We start from the raw sequence: 20,241 nt of genomic DNA on the forward strand, positions 1-20,241 counted from the left end.
CCGCGGTGGTCTTCGGGATTCAAAGTCGCTACATAGACGGATCGGGACCGACTCTCCGCCAAACGCCCGCCGCACAGCACCTACTCAGGCGTATTTACGGGACCACGCAATCCAAAGGAGCGAGTGCGCAGCACAAGCAAATCTGCGGTCAGATCGCAGTGAATCGGATTGTGCCCAGCAGGAGGGGGCACCCCGAAGCACACGTACCTTCCTCGCTCCGCCCGGAGGGATGACTCGGGTGGCTTCTTAATCTGCTGGAACGTCAATCGGACTGGTCGCCTCGCACTCGAACATTAATGAGAAGACCCCCGGCAAATCAAAGGGCTTCGTCCCGGACTTTCTGGCAGCCCAACTCCTCCTCCCCCACCCTCACTCACACTCACGCACGCACTCCTAAATAATTAAAGGCCGGCGGTTTAGTGCAGGAGCTCCAACGTTAAAATCGCTAAGATTGCCCGACCCGCATCCTAAATAATTCAGTGCCGCCGTAGCGCCAGGCTAACCAAATAAAGGAAGGACCGATTGGGACAGCAAAAAAAAAAAACGATCGTAAATACTAAAAGATAAAACAACAAAGAGGCGAATCCGAGAGGAAGGGGACATGGTCCTCGGCGCGGAGCCCCCAGTTCAAAGCGCTCGGGAGCCAAACATGCCACTTACCTAATCCGCTTCCGTCTGATTTGGGCGAACTCTTGGGAACTTGAAAGGAGGGGGCGCATTCCGACCCCCTGCCCGGTGAATCCCTCTGGCAAACGAGCGCACTCCTCGGCGATCGAGCGGCACTGTGGCGTCCGGGACTACTTGGGAGGCATCGTCGTGTCGTGGCCCCGGTGTAAGGCGGGCTCGCGGCCTTCGGGTGACAAACGGCGAGCGATCAGATGCAAATTCCTAACCTCTGAATCAGAGGCCGGCGCTGGGGGCCCGAGTGGCGAAGGGCGGGCGGGCGGAGCAGAGCTCAAGGCACCGTCTCAAAAAAGTCCAACTCGGGAACCAGCGCAGCCTCAAGCGACAGTCCGCCTGCGATCAGCCTCCGGTGCTCGGGTGTGCCGCAAGACGGCAAAAGCCATCAATCGAGTCGCTGGAACGGAGCGGTGAGCCGAGAAGCGCACGCGTTCAAGCGCTGGGGACTTTTAACAAGACCGCCGTAGTCCCTGCAGCGGAGGCGAGGAGTCCACAGGGCGCATGCGCGCTACCGTATTTCCTAGTGCGTGTGACAATAAACGAGTGAACGTGCGGAGAGGCGAGGAGGGGGCGGGGACACGCGTGATTTAACAAATAATGAGGGACGCCGCGTCGCCCACTTCTCCGTCCTCGGATTCCGGGGCGGGGCCATGCGAGGGTCACCCCTGCTTGGTTATGAAATCTTTATTTGAGAACAGAAGCGACAAGCGAGCCGACGGACGAGCCGAAAACTTGAAAAGCCAGCAGTGCGGAAGAGAGAGACAGTAGTGATTAATGAGGGGGGGCGGCCCGACCTTTGACCTCTCAAAGGCCACACTTCCTCCTTAGCTGGTGGAGGGCCCTGGCCCGTGCGACAGCTGCCCCCTTCCCAAAACGCCCCGCCGCCCCTTCCTGCCAGACACGACATGTTCGGGGTGCCATTTGTATCCATGGAGACGCGTAGAGCGTCGCCTGCAGGTGCTAACGCGCAACTGAAAACAACCGCCGGCATTATGTCGAGCACAGCGGCGTTGGCGTCGACAGCCTGGCAGGGTACCTGGCAGAGGTGATCAGCACACTTGTTACAGGCGTCACACCGACAGTCGGAGGGGGCTTCAGCTGGCAGGAAAGGAGGGTCCGAGCCCAAGAGATCGCCTTGAACCGCCAAAGAGAACAAATGTAATAGACCACTCAGTGTCTGGAGGTTACAGCCATGCGTGTGGGGACGGGGGACAACACTTAAGGGTGACATTTAATGGGTGGCCATGACATTTGGCTGCCATATGCATAAAGGCAACACTGGCAACTTAGAGCTTATTGTACTGTATAGTGCTGATTAGTGGGCACAGACTGGAATGGGTTGACCCAGCAGGAAATCAGGACCTGGTCACAGCCGGGGTCTTGTCTGTGATCTTACAAGAGGGGGGCTTTAGAGATTTAAGTCCCTGACCTTTTAGTCCTTCTATTACTTATAATAACTGCCCCCAATGCTGCTTGATATCCTATATGAGTGTAAATACCATTAAACCCCCAAGGGGGGCCACCATCCCCCACTCTTCATTTACACCTAGACACCCATAAAGGGGGCTAAAGACCCTCATCCTGTCAAAATGCTCCTTTTTGCGAGGCCCTGTCTTGTCTCCACCTTTTCAAAATGCCATGGGGTGGTGGGCACTCCAGGGTCTTCACTTTACACTGTGGCTTCCAATAAAGTGTCACACTCCTCACATCCAGCGCTCACCCATGTTAATTTCTCCATCCGTTTGCACCAGCACATCATTTGTGAGGGTGGCACACTGGTACCTCATAGCTGCTGTGCGCACTACCTGGGTGTGTGGCAGCATGGTGGATGGCATCCTGTCCAGGGTTGGTTCCCCTGCACCGCATAAGTAGCTCCTCCACCAGCCATGTGCCATCATGTCTGTCCCTGTGCCCCACTGGCATCCCTTTACTTTTGATCTTACGCGGCTGTTGTTCAACCCTTTGATTGCTAGATGTCCCGTTCACTGTTCTCTGCCTGGCACTTGATGTTGCCAGGATTGCTCCCCCCATGCCATGTGAATGTTGGGTCAACACAAATAAAATGCCTGATCAGGTGGCAGATGTCATGTGACGAGATAAAACACTGCGGGTTCAAATCCCACACCTGGTCACTACCCGTGTGTGGCCTGCATGGTCTCCCTGTGTGCATGTGGCATTTCCTCAAAGGTCCCCAGAGACGGATTGAGGCCAGGCTGGCACCGTGTGCTTGTGTGTGTAAGAGAGAGAGAGCCGGTGCCCCCAAGACCCCAACTTTCAGGCAGTTGTCTCACTTTTCTTTTAATTGGCTTCATTTGAGGTCTTAGCCTGTCTGCCAGCCAGCCCACCTGGCCACGGTGTGGCACTGATTACAGCTCAGCCTGTGACCGATGGATACCCAGCTGTGACCCCTAGTTTAAATGGGGGGGGGGGCAGGCAAAATTTGAACCCTTCTTAGTCTAGTCGTTTGACCCACAAAAGTTTGTACCACAAGGAGAAGTGGATACAGGGGTGCCCACCCCAGTGAGGAGACCAACAGCCATTCAAGGGGTGCCAGCTGAGGCACTCTGGGCATCCACTGAAGAGGAGATCTTGGAGTGGCTGAGGGGGAGCCTGCAGTCCATTTTGTTATCCTCCAGAGGCCGTGCCCCCATCACCTTGAGTAGCGCTGGCCGTCCTCTAATGTCACCTCTTACTACTTCACCTGCTGCTTTTGTTTGTATTTTCCTGCCATCTTCCAGTTGTGATTTTTTTCAAAATGGCATCTGAAGTTTGCCCACATGTCACTTCTCAGCTACGGTCCTGGATTCAAATCTTGTCCTGTTTGCCCTTCATGCCCTGGTTTATGTTCAATTCATCATAATTACTATTCATGGTGGCTCTAAAATCCGTTCTGACCTCAACTCTCTCTTCTGTTTCTTTTTCCTGTGCCACCTCCACCCGCTCAAAGCTTCATGAGGCTCCAATAATGATGGTTGGGTTGAAAGGCAGAAGTCTACGTGACCGTCATCATCATCATCATCAAGTCCTTCCGTGAGAACCCTAAATCCAAAGAGGACTGTTCCACTTATGTTAGGTAGATTGTCCAGAGGGGACTGGCTGGTGGTCTCATGACCTCGGACCCCCTACAGATTTGGTTTTATTTCTCCAGCTGTCTGGAGTTTTTTTTTTTGTTTTTTCTGTCCCCCCTGGCCATTGGACCACCTTACTCTTATTCGATGTTAATTCATGTTGACTTATTGTGTCTTTTATTTTTCTGTTCTTCATTATGTAAAGCACTTTGAGCTTCTGTGTGTATGAAAATGTGCGACAGAAATAAATGTTCTTGTTGTTCTTGTTGGTCTTATGGGCTTTCCTTCCACACTTTGTTGGGATACAGTGCTAGCCCGGCCCCCCAGGCTCCAGCCCACCATGATGGGTTAAGTGCTTTGACTACAGGAAGGGCGCTATATAAATAAAATGTGTTGTTCTTCTTTGTAATGGATTGAGGTTGGCACCCAAGTCGTTTGCCCAGAATGTTTGAGAGGCTGCCCACAGACCCATGCAGTTCCACGTGCCATCACTAGAGGCCGCTGTGTGACCAGACAAGCAGGATGTTGAGGCGGCAACACAGCCAGGACTGGACTAACCCCGTGCCAGGGACGCTTCCCAAAAATCTGAACGTCACAACATCAGAGCCCACCTGCCACACAACCCCCACCCCCCATGCAATGTCCACATGTCGTCACCCGCGCCGTCCCCATTGCCCAAGGCGCACAGTAAGCCACAAGATTTGAACCCAAGGGCACTGATGCCCGGTCGCCCCTCACTGAACTGGACAGAAAATGGAAGGCTTTGGGCAAAGCAAGGCGTTATAAAAATACCACAGGTGGTCTTTGTGGACGACTCCCTGGACAAAGCTGAGGAAGTCACTCGGCCTGCCGGAATTGAGAATCTGGAAGTAGCGCAGCCCGGGCTGAACGGAAGGAGAGGCTTTTTAAAATGGCAGGGCAATGTTAGGGGAGGGCAAAATGACGGAAACGGTTGGCACCGCGGTCACTAAAGGCAAGTGACCGGCGGTCAGCAGTGTGTGTGACCATCAAACACATTAAAGACGCATCAGGAAAAGTCAGTAAGAGAAGGACAGCATCTGGCAAACGTGCGCGAGCGTAACTTGAAGGCCACCAGCGGGGACACATGGACATGTCACAGGCTGGCCAGTCAGTGCCACAAAAGTCCAGCTACAGAAACACTGCAGCAGCACAGTGACCAGCTGTCTCTACAAAGTGGATATGGTGGGCACTGCAGGACTGACATCTGCCAAATGCTTGTGGGCAAAACCCCCTGAAGTGACAGAGAAATGTCACTTGGTCACTCCGCACCCTCCATCTGGACAAGGCTAAAGGAGACCTTAGGTACAGAATGCCCGGGTGGCCACCTTACCTCATGGGTATCATAAAGTCAGCCAATGATGCAAGGTCATTACAAAGGCCCAGGTGCCCCCTATGGTGGCAGTGCTGCGCCCCCATTCACAAATGCCAATATGGACATGGAGGAGTCCCCTCATCATCGTCATTCAGTGGGCATCCTCACCATTTTGCTGTTCAACACTGTAGGCGTGTGGTGCCACCTATATAAAATGGGCACCACCCATACTCTATGATAAAAAGTGGTGTTTGACATGAAAGGCGCTATATTCAGGGCTCACCTTAAAGAAGCCAGTACCCCAAACATGGCGCTCACTATATGAAGGCGCCACGTCAAGCAAAGTTTCATTCTCATGAAAGGACAGGTACTGAAAATGGGCACTGAGCAAAGGAGCAGTTAGAGGCTTGATGCCATCCTCGTGATAAGCAGCCGAACCCCCAGCGTGCTGGCCACCACCCTCACTATCTGTCCACAGGCTGAGCAGAGGGGCACCGGTTCCTCTACCTTGGCACAGACAGTGGCATCGGATTTGGAACAGAGCAGGGTTTCTGACGGCTGGCCTGGACATCCCTTGAACTTGTTTGTGAGCCTCGCCAGCCTCATCCTCGCCAACTGTGCCCGCTCAGCCCTCCTCTGAGTCAGCCTTCCTTCCTTCCTTCCTTCCTTGGTTAAAGTGTGAGGTGTGATGGATGGCGTGCCAGACGAGGCAGCCTCGTTTAGACCACATCAAGGGTGCTTTGACAGCACGCTGGCACCTCAGAGACTGAAAGTGAACATCACGTCTGGCAGAGGATGGTGCCCGGGCCTTGCAGCCTTTTTGCCCAAAACCTTTACTTGGAACTGAGGACACGCTGCGGGTGACACTAAGGTCACGTCTGTCAATATGCTGCCCCCTTCAGCTTTCCGTTTGGCCTCTTTGGTGACTCAGTGGGTGACAGACAGGGAGCCACTACTGTGCCATCTCCAGCTGTGATGGGCTGGGTGCTATTTACTCATCCATCTGGTCATTTGTACTTTACAGGGCTGCAGCTCTGGGTGGGGTGGCACACTCGCTCATGCCAGGCTGGTAGTGTAAGTCATCTGCTGGCATCTTTCAGTTCCTGGGGTTGCAGGACGCCTCCTGATTGGCTGCACATGCTGTCAATCAAAGTTAGAGGGCACAGCTGAAGAGCACAAGGGGAGGTGGGGTTCATGTTGACAGGTGAGACCACCAAGAGACCATTAGAGTCGGACCACCTTGTGCCATGGGCTCTGGATCAGAGGCCACTTAATGTAATGTTAAGAGCCACAGGCATCAAGTCGTCTTGTCACACAAGTCACTCCAAATGGCTGGCTTAGTGCCCGGGGGGTCCGGTCAAGTGGGCTGTGGCTCAGGTGCTTCCTCGTGACCCTCAGGAGAAGTGGGTTTGGAAAATGGATGGGGGCCGCCCATCAATGCCTTTTTACACTCACTTAATGCTCGACCGTTAAAAGTGAGAAATCAGAAGGAGGGTGGTCCTGCGCTGGGCAGAGCCGGCTCTGTTAGTGCCCACCTGCGCTCACGCACTCCACACACGGACCCTTTAGATCTCCTAATCAGCCGAGCCAACAAATCTTTGGGAATGCTGGTGGAAAACCAGGGTGCCTAATAAAATGGCCGGCCGACAAAGGGACAAGCCACCTCAGTGCCGGTGACAGAGCGAGAGGGCACTAAGTAGTGTGGCGTGCTGTACCACCATATGGGGGGGCTTCAATGACTGTCTAAAGCTCAAGAGAAGTAATCGCGACTCCACTGTCCTTCTATCCTGCCTCATCAAGTAAACTCGTAGACACGGCCGTCGTCACGCAGCTCGGCGATTACGCGAATGAGACCCCCAATTCTTGACGAGCGTCACTCGGGTTTCAGAACAAATCACGGCAGAGGAAGGCGGACAGAAGACGTCTTTCTGTTGTTGTTGCTCCCTTAGACTCACCAAAGACCACCTGAGATGATGGGTGGGCCTCTCTGGCAACATCTTTGGGGGCTGGTGGCAGGACTGGCACTCCAGCCACCATGAAAAACCCCTCCCGCCATTCCAGTGTGGTGCTGAGGTGACCCCCCCCAATCTGGGTGGGTCATCGTGTGGTGGGGTGGCAATGCGCTGTAATCTGTGCCTGCTGCCAACCTCTCTCTCTCTCTCTCTCTCTCTCTTTACACCTTGGAGACCCCCGATATTCTATATGGTGGTCTCTCGGGGGTCCGCTGCTCTTTTGGATCTCCATGCTTCCATCAGGTCAAATTATCTCAAAGCACAAGATGAGCCACCACAGCTCTGCTGATGACACGCGGCTTTATGTATGGACAGCGCCTGAAGACCCCGACTCTGTGGGCTCACTGACCCCCAATGTCTGTTGTCTCAAACTTAATAAAAGAGAAAACAGAAAGCTTAGTGGTTGGCAAAAAGGGACACAGTGAGGCCATCAGAGTGAAACGCGAGTCTCAGGTGACGGATTGAGGGGTCCTATTGACGCTGACAGACCCCCATTTGAAACCCCAAGTCAGTCAGATTAGCAGGACCGCGTTCTTTCAGCAAACGGTAACCGTGGCCTTTCAAAAGGGGTCCACGCTTTAGTTTCCAGTCGACTAGGGGAGTGTAACAGGACCACCTAAGACAGACCTGAGTCGGTGACAGGGGGCGCAGAACACAACTCGAAAGAGAAATTCAGTCCTGGCGTCGTGACATTGGTGACCCGTGTCATTCAGAATTGACTTTCAGCCTTCAAACACCGCAGCCCGTCCTGTATGTTGGAATGCCAGCCCCCTCACACCCCTCAGATGGGGGTCTGCTTAGGTGGCAAGGCGGCCTTCTGCTGACATGCAGAAGAAAACCTGAGACGTGAGTTTACTGACAGAAAATCACCAGGCTAACTCTGTGCCACAGCCAGGACTCTTACCCGGCTGGGACGCCTCCATACTGGAAGGACCTGGGGGGGGGGGAGCAGGACCCCCCAGTGTGCTACGGTGCCACCGGCTCAACCCTGCTGGGATACGTAGACCACGGAAGTGCTGCCAGGAGGAGGTCGTGGAACATTCCGGGTGCTCAATAAAAGGGGTCAACGTCGGGTGGTGGGGAGGAAGAAAGAGGAAGAGAGAGAGTGTTGGTGCTGCTGTGGCCCCTGGGGTCCGGGGAGCTCTACAGCGGCCCCCTGTTGTCCACCCCGATAACAACGAAGACGGCTTCATCACAGCGACAGGGACCCCCCCTATGGTGGTGGTGACCTGAGCAGCCCCCTGAGATGATGGCATGAAGGCGGGGGTCTCGGCTGTCCCATCATGTGGACGTTTGATTTCGGACGCCTATGTTAGGTAGAATGCCCAGTGGCGGCTGGGTGGTCTAGTGGCCTGGGGACCCCCACCCGTTTTCATTTTGTTTTTCCAGCCCGACTGCAGTTCTTCGTTTATTTTGACTTCTCTCCTTACCCGGCTGTGCTCTTCTCTCTTATTGTCTCCTTCCTCTTCTCGTCGTCTCGCTTTGAGCTGCCCTGCTCTGTGAGGATGATGATGATGATGATGATGATGACACTCGAGGCCAGAAAACACCAGTGACCAACTAAACGAGGTGCACTCTGGACACGGGTTCAAAACCAGTTAACAACACCAAGGAGAACATGGGTCTGTGCTGAGCAGAGAGACTGGAAACGAACTGGTCAGCCGGTGACGTGTGACAATAAGCCGAGGGGCCAGGCAGACGCAGGTAAATGGAGGGGGGGGGCTCAAGGAGGTCCACATGTGGTCAGTCTGGTGGACGTGTCGGTGGCAGGTCAGAGCAGTAAATAAAAAAAATAATAATAAAATTAGGCAAAGAATAAAGTAAAGTCCGATGTGTCAGTCACACGGCCGTGGCCAGAGGTTTGAGAGAAGGACCCAAGTGTCCCTGTCCACCAAGTCTGCTGCTGCTGCTGCTTCAGTGTCTTTAGATCTTCGTGTCAGATGTTCCTCTGGGGTACTGAAGTACAATGACAAGCAGTTCAGAAGTTTAGTGACAATGACGTGACGTTTATGTATGGCAGTGGCGGCCCTTCCTTTTCAATTCACCCTGGCAGGCTGCCAATCAACTTGTGGGCCCAAATCCTGACTGATGGATGGCAGCTGCCTATTCTTACAGCATCAGAACTGGGGGGGTTTGTTTGCCCACCCGCCTCTTGACCACAAGTTCTCAATGGGATTATGAAGGTCTGGGGAGTTTCCTGGCCATGGACCCCAAATCTCGATGTTTTGCTCCCCGAGCCACTTAGCTGGTCAGTCACCTTGTAATTCAGCAAACACACCACAGGGGGGCGCTTGTCATTCATTTCTACTTCGGTAGGGTTAGGGCGGATGTCGACTAAAGTCGACAGGTGGGGTTGAGGGCGATAATCAGCTGTTAATGGCGACAAATCTCACCGTCACGTCACAGGCATTCCCTCTGTGCTTGGAGGAATGCTAGACTCGTTGACTCGGCCACTAATCCTAGCGTGTGCGTGAGTTGTGAAATGTAAACAATGGCAAGATGGCATCGACACGTGACAAGGGAGCGAAGTGAGTGCAGAAAAGAAAACACTCGGCAGACAATGTTTTGCACATTATCGCGGAGTCGGACTCTGATTTTTCAGAATCGGATTTTATTGACAGTGATCAGGAGATCGAGCAAGAGAGTGAGAAGCTGGCATCAGCTGATCAAACACCAGCCGATCTGCTGCCAGTTGAGCGCTTCGCGCAGCCGATTCATCTACAGCAAGGTCCACGTGGGATAAATACACAGACACTGATCCGTTGAGAGCCGATCTGGCTGCTGGACTTCACAAGACGGCATGGCTCGCTGTTGGACACGACAGATCACCAGCTGCTGGACTTCAGGCTGCTCTCTCCTGATGCTGCTTTTCAGCTACCGTCAGACGAGATAAACAGGTAGGCAGAGAATTGTTTTGAACCACGGGCCGCGTTGGCATCGCATTCTCATTTTTCAAAGTGTAAACCCACAACAAAAGACGAGATGAAGCGTGCTGTGGTATCACAAATAGAGATGGGACAGAACTGGTGATATAACTTCAGGGAGCATTGGTCCAAACGTGCTTTGTCCCCTGGTGGCTTTGGACAGGTTATGTAGCATGGTGGGAGGTACAATGTGCTGCTGCTGCAAAGTTTGATTCACTTCTGTAATAAACAGAAACAAATCCCAGGGGGTGAGCCAGGCTGTAATGCCATGCATAAAGTTCAGAAAGTGTCAGAAGATGAAAAGAGGTGACAATACGGTTCTCATGCAGGCATAAACTTGGTGGCAGTGGAATGGCACGATGGCCAAAGGGTGACTTGTCTCTCTACAGCACACACTAACAATATATGTGAGAAAGGGCAGCAACAGACAATTGAAAAGTCGGCACCAAAGCAACACGTATTGTGAGAAGTGCAATGTGGCAGTGACTGAAATTGGCTGCTCTGAGTGACATCAGACGGTGTAACACGTACGTGAAGTCATCGAGTGTGCAGGCTCATACAACATGCAAGACAGGAACATTTGTCAAAAGGAAGTATTTGTTGTTGATTTGATATGTTAAACAATTGCTTTGTGTTCTTTTTTAAAAAATGTTAGTTTTTGGAAAAATATTCAGCCCTGGGAGATAAGAAACAAAAAAAAAAATAAAATAAAGCCCTAAAAGAGTTAATGTCAGTGTATCCGAGTGTGGAATCACAGCAGCTGATCGGATTATCAGGATACAACATCGAGCACACGCCGCCTCAGCCACACACACAGTCTATTTGAACTGCTCTCATACGACAAACACTTCAGAGCCTTTCCTGTACGGACCTCGTGATTCACAAAGAGTCTCTAAACGCACTCAGTCAGCCATCAGGTGCTCCTCGTAGACCTGCTAGGACTTCTTAGTGCAATCACCTCACTGGAAACTGGCGATACAGTTATAACATCACACAACCTGCGCCACTTTATAAAGCGCGTATTCATATATGATGACGAGATCATTAAGATGAAATGCAGTAAAATATGTTTATTATATTATACAGGTAAAACTAACTTCATTTAAATAATCTACATGGTTAATATTTAAACATGTGAGGACGCGGCGTCGCTGCGCTAGCAAGGAGTTGGCGCTCCCTTCACAGATTGTTTCTGCCTCACGTTGTATTCTTGCTGGGACTGACGTGACACTGGAAGGACAGACAGATAGAATAATTAAACACGTACTACGAAGAGAATTCAAATGTTCCTTAAAAGTTTTGAACAATCGGCGTTCTCAGCTTACAGATGGCTTAACGTCCATTACAGAGCTGATTGTGTGGCGATTGGGTATCTGGAGAAAGAAAAGGAAGGACAGGAATTGGAGGTTAGTACGTCCGAGAGAGACACGACTGCTACAGTAAAGTATTTCATCGAAGGTCGCAGACGGCGCAGCAAGCCTCTTACGTGACACATGAACAGTCACTGTGCCACCGTGTGCCCATGTTTAATAACGTGCTTTAACTCCTATGATCATGAAATTGACATCACGTATACATCGGAGTATTTGAGTTATTCAGAGAGCTGGAATATCACGAATGTAAAGGATTCCGTGTCCTGTCGGAGGAAGAGAGCCGGTTTAAGAAGCACGTAGTGATTCACACACACAGAGCACATACAGCATTTAACGTGCGACTTTACTTACGATGTGATTTGAGAAACTGGCTAATTAAACGATTTTAAGATGAAGTTTCTGAAGTTCTACTTTAATGACAAAATAAACTACGTGATTAAAGTGGAAATGTCGAGATTCAAGTGGACATTTCATATTTTTTCCTACTGTGTGCCTTTTAATTTTTTTTTCTCTGTACCCTAATAAGCTGGCACGCGACACTCAGACGGTGGGCGCCTTTTCACGGTGACGTTGATATCTGACAACTTCTTTTTTTATGCTGGCCGCTGTGTGACTTTGTGTATTTGAGCTTTCGAGTTTTTCCGCCCCGCCAGGTCACTCGATCAACTTCCTTTTCTTGTTTATTCCACTGTTTGCGTCTTTCTTTCCCTCCACTTGGTATTCGCTGAACTTCTTCCATTTCGCCCTCTTGGTTTTCTCGTTGTCTTTTCACAGAACGCTAATCTTAACGGCTCTTTATACTGATTTGCATATTCAAAGAGGCGTCATTCTGGGAGGAGTCGGGGTGGGGCTGCAGGCGCGTGTACGTGTGTTACTTTTCACGCTGATCAGGATTTATGGAGCAGAAGAACGTGGAAGTTGGCGTTCGCACAGATTTATGCATCTGGATTTTTTGGTGCATACGCACATTTCCACTTTTGTCTGCACGTCACGTCAGAGTGTCAGTTCTACGCACGACGTTATTCTTGAGGCACCAGGACTTTTTCTCGCTCCTTTCTGTAGCCTGCAGACTTAGGGTCTCGTGTATAAACTGCGTGTTCACACATCGATGTTGCGTTCGCCCGTTTTGACGCTCATTTTCAATTGTGTATGAACTCAGCTTGGCATAAAGTGGCACACGTTTTCATGGCAGCCCCCCTCGAGTATCCAATCATGCCACGCTTCTGCTCGGCTTTACAAGCAGGCGGCCCCCCACATCAAAGCTGTGCTACCCCTTCTGTGGTCTGCTTTTCTTTTTTAGATTCACGTCCATGACGGTGGGCTTTATCGAATGCACCCCCATTAACGGCGAGTCGTTTCCCAGTTTCATTCACGTGATTGTACTCCGTCTGTAACAATATGCCGGTGCCCAGAATGAACAAACTGCCACAGCTGGCACGACTGTTTTAGCGTTACTAGCAATATTAAAAGCGGGCACCTCGTCTTAACAGATGATGATGATGATGACGACGATGACGATGACGATGAAGTCGATTCCCAAGCGCTCTCATCCGGCGCCGTGTGCTGTTAATGTTACTGGATATCAGGGTGAAATCCATTAAAGACTGTCGTTAATCGTTAAACATGGGGGTGTAACGGGAGTGTGGCAGAAACACTGGTGCCACGTAGTAAGGGGGTGACGTCACCGGTGTCCCCTGCCTGCAGTTTGTGGGTTTCCTTCCAAAGGCATGCAGGTTACGGGATCTGCTGGTGCTGAACTGACGTCACTGTGTGTGTGCGTTCGGAGTCACCCGGCGATCAGCTGGCACCCCGTCCAGGGACTGGTCCTGCCTCACACTTGATGCCTGCTGGGGCTGGCGCGACCCTGGATAGATGGACAGAATAATTAAACATGAACTGTGAAGATATTTCAAATCGGCGTACTAAGCTGGTTTTTAATTATTTTACAGACGCTTATTGTGTGGCGATTGGTGACGTGGAGCAAGAAACAGAATGACGGGAATTGGAGGGGGGCAGGATGGCGGGGGGGGTTTGGTATGGCACTGCCATTCAGGGTGCCAGCAAACATCTTAGAGGAGGCAGGACCAATCCCTGGACGGAGTGCCAGGTCAGCACTACCTCTGTGCCCGCGTGCCCTCACGTGTTTAATGCAAGCTTTAACCTTGAGAATGAAATCACGCGTACACCTCGGTATTCTAAACTGTTCAGCGAGCCGTAATATCGGGAATGTGATGGCGTCTGAAAGTCCTGGAGTCGCCCAAAGATTCGGTCCTGCCACGTTTTAGACCTCCTGAGAAAGGTGCCGTGTGTGTGTGTGTGTGTGAAGACGACAACTCGAGGACCCGTTCACTTTGGTCACCCACATTTTGCACACACGTATTCGGTACAAACGGAGATTTCGATCAGCTGGTGGGCTGCGCCCGCTAACCTGAGGTGGTCCTTTATCTTTTATTCAAGAAGCTGCAGACTGCGATTTCTTCAACTTTACTTTCACTCTATAATAATTGTTTCATTAATTATCAAATTATTCATTTGATTTGTTGTGGATTGCTCTTTAATGAAGTCATTATTTTTTAATTAATCAATTTAAATTATTTTAATGAATTCTTTAATTGTTCTGTCATGGGGTGGATGGGAGGAGAAATGAGGTTGGTGTGATGAACAAGAGCGCCAGACAGAGTGAGGATGATGAAGCTGGAGGTGTGAAGATGAGTGTTGTCAGTGCATACGCCCCTCAAGTCGGGTGTGCGATGGATGAGGTGATGGACAGAGAGTGGAGGTTGGAGCAAATATCAGTGGACATGTTGGTGAAGATGAGGAGGTGATGGGGAGAGGAATGAAGAAGGATAGTGGATTATACCAAAAGGATGGACATGGCTGTGGCGAATAAGAAGAGGGAGGAGCACAGGGTGACGTACAAGAGAGATGCCCACAGGTAGACGAGGGTCCATCTGAAGGAGACTGCAAACTGGTGGCAGGAGAAAGTGGAGTTAAGCAGCATAGGATGGTGGCCTGTAGGATGATAGTGGGGATGAAGAAGAGGAAGAGAGTGAGGGCAGAGCCAAGGATCAAATGGTGGAAGTTGAAAAAGGAAGACTGTAAGGTTGAGTTTAGGGAGGGGGGTGAGACTGGCATTGGGTGGCAGTGAAGAGTCACCAGACAGCTGGGCAACTGCAGCAGAAGTGGACCTGAAGAAAGCAAATGACAGGGTGACTGAGAGGAGCTGTGGTATCATATGAGGAAGTCGGGAGTGGCAGAGAAGTACGTAAGAGTGGCACAGGATATGAACGAGGGGAGTGTGACCGCGGTGAGGTCTGCGGTGGGAGTGACGGAGGTGGGATGACATCAGGGATCGGCTCTGAGGCCTTTCTTATCTCCAATGGTGATGGACAGGCTGACAGACGAGATTAGACAGGAGTCTCCATGGACTGTGATGTCTGCTGATGACATTGTGATCTGCAGGTGGAGGAGACCCTGGAGAGGAATGAAGGTCAGTAGGACCACCAAGACAGAATACATGTGTGTGAATGAGAGGGAGGTCAGGAATGGTGAGGATGAGGGGAGGAGAGTTGATGAAGGTGGAGGAGTTTAAATACTTGGGATCAACAGTACAGAGTAATGGAGATTGTGGAAGAGAAGTGAAGAAGAGAGTGCAGGGAGGATGGAGAAGAGTGTCAGGAGTGACAGACGGGTTACAGCAAGAGTGACAAGGAAGGTCTACAGGATGGTAGTGAGACCAGCTGTGTTATATGGGGTGGAGACGGTGGCACAGGAGACAGAGCTGGAGGTGGCAGAGTTAAAGATGTTCAGATTTACATTGGGTGTGACGAGGATGGACAGGATTAGAAATGAGAGGTGAGATTGAGTTGGTTTGGACCTGTGGAGAGGAGAGATGAGGGGTATACTGTTGAAGGGTGCCAAGGATGGAACTGCCAGGGAAGAGGATGAGAGGAAGGCCCAAGAGAAGGTTTATGGATGTGGCGAGTGAGGACATGCAGGTGACGGGGGTGACAGAACAAGATGACGAGGACAGGGGGATTTGGAAGAAGATGATCCGCTGTGGTGACCCCCTAACGGGAGTTGTTGGTTGCTTTAATGTCCATAACGCTGTCCTGCGGTCTCCTCCTCAGATATCCGTCTCCATATCCAGAAGGTCGAGGGGAGACCACTCACAATTTTTTCCATTGTCTTTTAACAGACCACTGAACAGAAGGGGCTGTTTGTATTGATTTGCATATTAAAATATGCAAAATTCTGTGTTCATTGGGAGTTCTAAAGGGGCGGGGCCTTTTTATGCGTCTGGATGTTTTGCCCGGACGCACATTTTCAGCTTTGTCTGCACGCCGTCATACACGAGACCCCACCAGTGCCTTCAAAGCCTGAGCAGGACCTCCGTGGAGCTTCCAGGTCTGCTGATGGAGCTGCAGATCATCTTGAGGGTCGTGCACAGCGACCTGGCTGGAGTGGATTTGTGAAGCTGGATGTCATTCAGGGGTCCTCACTCCCAGTCCTGGGGGGCCACAGTGGCTGCAGGTCTTCACTTCAACCAGTCTGTTAATTGGAGAAGCTCTTTTCTGTGACACCCCTTCAGGCTCTCGCTCTCTTAGGCTCACACGGTGCTGGGGGGTCTCTCTTACTGCACCCCCTAAGCCTTACTGGTGACAAGGGCGCGTTAGGTGGGCACCTGTCATATGCTGACCCTTCTGGCGACAGCTGCCTCTGCCCTCGAGGCTCAGCAACAAGGACCAGGAATGGAGTCAAATTAAAACTGGCGTGTCGCCTTTCCTGGGGGTCCCAGTGTGTCTCAGCCTCCTTTCTTGGGGGGCTCCCAATTGCTTTCCCGTACAGCCCGCTGCTTCTCAGATGCTGTCGTGTCGAGGCGCCTGGCTTGTCCTGTCCGCTGTGTGATTAGCACCAATGGCAGCCGTGCCACACTCACCCGCTGTGAAAACCTCGCCATCTTTAATGGGCACTCTGCTTACGCCTCGGTAGTTTCTAGAAGTCCCACGCTGAGTTATTTGCTTTGTGTCACTGACGTGCGCCATTTTAACTCCTTGGTTCGTCACAAGCAGGACCTGAACGTCACACCCTAAAGCATCGCGTCACCATCTGTACTGAAGCGGGACGAAGGCCAAACTGACCAATCCGATTGTCCGGAGCGACTGGACACGCCCACCCCATGGAGCCGTCGGGTTTCGTTTTCTTGGGGTGCGCAGCTCCAGCTTTCAAACCCTCCCCAGATTTTATACGCTTGGCATGTCATTGAAGTCACCCGCCTTACGCCCGAGATGATTTCACTTTTACTGGACAGAATTCACAATTCCTGGGGGTCCCAAGTTTTGTCAACTGAGACTTTAAACAGCTTGAAAGTTCCAGAAATTGACGTCAAGACTTCTGGCAATTCAGCAATGAGCCTCGGAGAGCCAGTTAGCCACACTGGAGTCAGCAGGTAGGTGGATGGATGTTAAAGTATGAAAACCCGAGACCACCACGGCCCACCAAGACTGTTAGTGAAGATCGCAGATGTCAGTAAATATAATTAGTTACGCCAAGGAGAGAAATCGTGAGGACTGAATACACGATGGGGGGACTGAAAATCGAGAGTCCACCTTATGACTGGAATTAGGAGAAGCCATTAAAGAGGCGTCGGCTTATATAGCGCCTTGATGTGCGAGTACAAGTGACAGGAGGTGACGCCTCGTCTGGAGTCTCCAGAAGGACACCGCAGCACAAGAGAAGGTCCAGAGAAGAGCGACTCGGCTGATTACGGGGGGCTACAGGGGATGAGTGATGAAGATGAAAAGAGTTGAGCCTTTACTGTGATGAAGAGGAGACGGTGACTTTAAAATGAGCTCATCACAAACACAGGGACACGGCTGGAAACTCGTGAAGGGGACATCTAGCAAGAGAACCAACCAGTATGGTGGACAGGAGGACGTCGTGAACTTTCAAAACTCGAGACATGAAGTGGACGGCGCTGGCGAGCTTTGAGTGTTCATCGAAGGCTTTTTTTATTGATTAAATACATGGACAGGACAGAAGCACATGCGACAGCCAAGTCGAGCTAGTGGGGTGGCTTGTCGCCTGACCCCGGAGTAGCCGAGGCTGCCGGCGCACCAAATCCGCCGATGCCTGACGTAGCGATCAACCTTTCGACCGCGGTGAGGCTGCTATGCCGTTCAGTTGATTTTACATACGGAAGGCATTTGAGAAACGGGAGGTGACCATTCCGTCCATCAAGCCCGCTTGTTTCTTTGATTGAAAGTTCAGTTCGCGGTGAGCAGAAAACGCGGCGCTGAATCGACTTTTCAGACTGGCCTGGCACTGGCGATGTCCATCTGTGCGCGTCACAATAATAATGAGCCTTTCAACGCCGCCCTTTCCTCCTTCTTATGGGATCCGATTGATGGGCACATTCCGAGAATCAGCCGAACAAAAGTTACAAGGCGGTCGTACGAACAGAAATCCGTTTAAATTCATTCCGTTTGTATTTCTCAAAGGATGGCACAGTAAACGTTATTTGCGCCGGATGCCCCCGTGATGTGCCGCCTTCAGTAACACTCGCGCAATGCTTGTTACGTTCTGTTTGACTCAAAGGGCAGCCCGTAGAGTGGAAACGTCACCAAAACTCCGCCCAATGAGAGCTGCGTTCGGCTGGACACGTCACGGATATCCAAGCCAATGAACTGGGAGCTTAGTTGCCTTGTAAACAGCCTAGTGACACGCCCCCTCGTCGAGCCGCGCATGGTGGTGCAGAACCCGGCGGTCAGCGTCTTGATATCCCTGGCACCACCAACCGAACCGAGGGGTCAACACTGGCAGGCCGCTCCGGGGAACTGAAACGCCTTGACGTCAACTGTCGCGGTGACCCGCTCAGCCACTGCAAGACAAGCTGGCTGCTCCAAGGGCGACATTTCTCGAATACTGAAACAGTGCATAAGAATAAAGTCGGTTGGCCACATGGATAGGAGACCCTCGGCAGCGGGGGGCTCAGTTCAACGGCACAGCGGGAATTGCTCGCCCGAATTTACGTGGACACACACGAGGGGGTCTCGTCAGCGGAGAGAACTGGGACTGAAGGGTCACTCCGCGGTCACCAAGCCTCTCAGCGGTAAAGAAGAATAAAAAAGCGAGAGTGGCGACGGCTGAGGGGCACGTCGTGTGTCTGACCTGCGTTTTAGTGCACTTTAGTGGGATCTGATGGGCAACGCTGTGTCAGGCATCCAACTGTGCCAACGCTGAGCCCAAAGGGTGGGAAGCAAGTCAGTCAAGTTTGATGATGGGGTGAGTCACGGAGTGAAGGGCATTCTCTGGCACAGGAGTCACGCCTGTCACACTGCCATGTGACAAAGTGAATGCCAGCACCTCCTTTAGTAACTCAGAGGGCACCAGTCAAGCAGCCAGATGAGTGAAATGGCAGCCTGGTCTGAACCAACTGGTGACAGTTATGGCAACAAACCAAGCTGTGCCCCGTGGGCACCAACGTGCCAAAGACACTGAAGTGAGGGCTGCGACTGTTATGACGCCATTTTGAAATCGGTCATCGTGAAAACGCGTCGCCAGACTTGACGTGGAGGCTTCATTTGCAGCGCAGCTGTCAGTCACCATAGTCTTCCTCATCTTCCTCCGGTCTCACAGTCCCTGGTAAACTCACAGAGACGTCGCTCAGCACCTCGTCACATCGCAGCTGAACACGGTGGGCTGCCTGGTCTTCTCATTTTAGACGCCGAGTGCCCACCTCAGGGACACAAAATCAGTTGTTGGGTGGAAGCGACAACTTTTGGGAGCGGAGATTTTACTTAAAGCCGTTCAGGACGTTCAGTCCTCTCCTTAAAATGGCAGGCAAACAGAAACGAGACGTGCGCTTGGTGGGCTCAGTCGGTGGTCTCGGACTCCCGGCAGTCTGCTAATCAGAAGTCGATGCCGAAGTTTCCAGAGCGACGTCACCGAGACCCTCAGCTTTCATTATCTGCCGAGATCAGGTGACAGTCAGCCGGTCAGGTGTTTGTGTCTCGTTATTGATTGGCTGCCAATTAAGGAGAAAAAAACCACCAATCAAGGGGTCCGAAGAGGCCAATAAGCATCGAAAACTGAAAACCTGCAGCCGGTGCGGCCCCCCGGAGCGGAGCTTCTGCTGTTGTTTGTTGTTCTTCAGCACGTTCAGCAGACATCTTGAATTGTGAATTCTTGACGCGCGTGAAGAGGAGACCCCTGAATGGGCCCGTGGCACGCAGTTTAATGGCCATGTGACGGTGTTGTGACTTTGTCGGGGACGGTCACAGTGACTCAGGCTGGCCCCCTCACCGGCGGAGCTCAGCAGGACTCGTGAAGCGAATTTGTGTCGTGTGTGACAACGTCCGTGGCCTTCATTGACAAGCGAGGACATCGCAGTGACACCACATGTATGTCACCGAGCGCTCGGAGCGAGGGGAGGTGGCACATAAAACCGAAACGGCGACGCTCAGCCCGCGTCACGACCCAAGGACGAGTCCCACTGCCATCTCGATCTCTTTGTGTCTTTCATCTCACCAATCAAAGGCGTTCTTATGTGTAACACAAACCTCGACGCAATGCCAGCAGGACAGGCCACCGAGTGGCCACTGGGGGTCCTTTGTGTCACACTTTTGAGACTGTCACTGACACTCAGCCCAGCGTCACAGCGGGTACAGGAAACGCCAGTTTCTTCACATGCCTTTCTGTTCCTGGCACACGAGACGGTTGAGGGTCTGCGTCTGCCCTGCGTGATTGGCGTCACCCCTTGTGTTGCTGTTGGTCTTGGGGACCTCCACGCTCCCCCGTCGCGAGGACTGACCGTCACTGCATTGTGATCAGAGCTTAGGGGGGCCGACG

The 20,241-nt window shown here is 51.9% G+C and overlaps 1 protein-coding gene across 2 annotated transcripts in view; it reads right to left on the reverse strand.

Annotated features, from left to right (window-relative positions):
• arid3a (AT rich interactive domain 3A (BRIGHT-like)) overlaps positions 1-1,018 on the reverse strand; it is a 37,703-nt gene extending 36,685 nt beyond the window's left edge. Inside the window, exon 1 of one of the 2 annotated variants that reach the window (XM_039767189.1) lies at positions 661-1,018. The gene's annotated coding sequence lies outside the window, so the exon portion shown is untranslated. Of the gene's footprint in view, positions 1-207; positions 305-660 lie in introns of those variants that run through there. The other variant, XM_039767190.1, reaches the window with a different exon arrangement.
• Between the last annotated feature and the right edge of the window lie 19,223 nt (positions 1,019-20,241).

The sequence above is a fragment of the Polypterus senegalus genome, chromosome 10, assembly GCF_016835505.1.
Source record: "Polypterus senegalus isolate Bchr_013 chromosome 10, ASM1683550v1, whole genome shotgun sequence".
NCBI lineage: Eukaryota > Metazoa > Chordata > Cladistia > Polypteriformes > Polypteridae > Polypterus > Polypterus senegalus.